Genomic DNA, 2,599 nt, shown 5'->3' with positions numbered 1-2,599 from the left:
TTAATATTGATATCACATTTATTAATAACATATTTCCCCAACTGTCCAATAATTTTTAAATATTTTTCAAATTAAGGTTTAAACAAAGATTATACATTAAATAATTTAATCAATAAGAGAAGGCACCAGCTATGCCAAAGTTTGAGGAAATAGTGTTCCCTTCTAGGCAGAATACAAAAGCTGTGATATGGGAGTCAGCTTGCCTTATTTTAATAAATGACAGAAGATACGCATAACTGGGGTGTATTGAATACAGGGAGAAACCTTCAGATGCAAGAGTGATAGGGGAAAGACCACCTAAGAGGTTACTGTAATGATTCAGGCAAAAAAATTATAAAAGACTGACTAGTATGTTGGGAGTGGATGTGGGGGAAAAGAAGTGAGTATATTGAAATTTAAAGGACACTTATAACTGTCATATTTCTGTTTTGGGGAAGTGTGTGGACTGAGGTGTCATTCACAGAGATAGGGAGTTTGCCAATGATGAATACAGTAAGTTGGAAAATCCCCTTGGAATCAAATCTTGGTATTCAACCAAGGTATACTTTTCTCTCTTCCTGGTATTCCACAGGTTCTTTATACTTGAGGTAGGTACAGAAATGCCTTTTCCATTGATGTCCAAAGATCAGAGTTCATTTCAAGGGACCCATAGAATAATATCCCTGTCTATGGTAGATATTTTCTCAGCAGAAAACCATGAGGTTTGTGTTTATTTGGATACCACCTCTAGCATACATTGCAGCCATTCATCTCCAGTGAGCTTACAATTATACAAAGCAAGAGGTGCGGATACCACATTTCCATTAAACATAACTTTCAAGTTCTAGTTTTTTAAGAATGGGACCACCCAATCACCCAGGCTCAAAATTGATCATTGATTTTTAACATTCTTTTATGTTCTCAGTTATTTGTTCCTGAAGTTCTATTATTCTTTCTTCAAATAGTTCTTTTATTGAGGATGTAGACAATATATTCCAGGAGCATATATTGTGAAGCTACATTGTTTGGATTTGACATCCCAGTCTACCATCATTACCTGAAAGTTGCTTTACCTTTTTAGGCCTTGGTTTTCTTATCTAGTTTTCTTATCTATTATCTGTATATTAATAGTGCAAAAACACTTAGAATAGTATCTGGCATATAGTAGACACCCAGCAAATGTTAATTACTATTAAGGCTCTCTCAGTTCAAATCTCACTGCCGTGCCCCTTAGCCTTTTTGTCTTGATTAATTCTTTTGCCCCCCCCCAATTTGATTAACTATAGTTGACAATTAAAATTGTATATGTTTGAGGTCGAGGACAATGGTGGTGGAGTGGGAGGATCTTAGGTTCACCTTGTCCCATGGACACAACCAGATAATGATCAAATCAACCTAAATATTCCAGAAATATACCTGAAGACATACAGAACAAATTACACAACTAAAGGGATAGAGGTAACATCAGAGAAGGTAGAAAGTGTGGTCACATGATTTAGGAAAGAAACATATTGCTGGTGCTGCAGAGGGGAGGGGTCCATGGTTTCTACAACATAGAAGGTTGAGAGAGGACCACACAGGGGAACACACAAGGAAAATATTTACTCAAAGCCATTGGCTTGGAAAAATAAAGGGGCTAAATTTACTGAGTTCATACAACCAGCAGGGATTAGAACTTGGATTTTTAAAGGTTAGCATGCTTGGCTGGGATATAGCAGAATGGCACTGCTCTGCTCCTGGAAAGTAAGCAGGCAAAACACCTAAAGGTAGACAGCATGGAAACAGTGAACTGAAGAGTGCCTTGGGCACTGAGCAGGGATATTATTTGCTTTTCTCAGAACAAGTCCCTGAGAGGCAACACTCATGGAGATACATCTCCAAGAACAAAGGAGGTGGCAGGTGTCACTTCCTTCACCCACCCCTCAGCATAAACACAGGGTCACCTGAAGGCAGCAGCACAGTACAGACACTGGCTGCCTAACTTTCATACACAAAGACCCATTCTCCCGCACACAGGTGGTTCTGCCCTTTTCAGTCACACTTGCCTCAGTCTCTGCACAACAGGCCCCTCCTCCAGAAGACTAGCACAAACACCTGGCCACACCACATCTCCTGACCAGAGAGAGAGTACAGTAGGGCCTCAGTACCAATAAACATGGTGACAGATCTCATTTCACAAAGAGACCAAGCACAGCTAGTTGAAACTTGCCACATTCAAGCCAGGAACCAAACACTACCAACAGCAGGCAAGGAGAGTCTCAGCAGATGACTGACCTGAAGGATAAAGCAGACACAACAGCAGTACACATGCAAAACACAGCAGGGATACTTACTGAAGTGCCAAATCCTCACATTATGTGACCTCTTCATAAAGCCATTACTTTCCTGAGCAGGAAATAAAATTTGCTTTTCTAACACATAGAAGAAGGCAGAGACATAGACAAAATTCAAACACAGAGGAATTTATCCCAAAAGAAAGAAATAGATAAGGCTAAACCTAGAGATCTACGTGAAACAGATATAAGTAGAATACCTGATTTAAAGCAACAATGACAAAGATATATACTGGGCTTGAGAAAAGTATACAAGCCATCAGTGAGACACTTATGACAGAGACTAA

Source organism: Crocuta crocuta, unplaced genomic scaffold, assembly GCF_008692635.1.
Source record: "Crocuta crocuta isolate KB4526 unplaced genomic scaffold, BGI_CrCroc_1.0 scaffold307, whole genome shotgun sequence".
In the NCBI taxonomy this organism is placed as follows: Eukaryota; Metazoa; Chordata; class Mammalia; order Carnivora; family Hyaenidae; genus Crocuta; species Crocuta crocuta.
The sequence above is the reverse complement of the archived record's forward strand: the minus strand, read 5'-3'. Positions refer to the sequence as shown.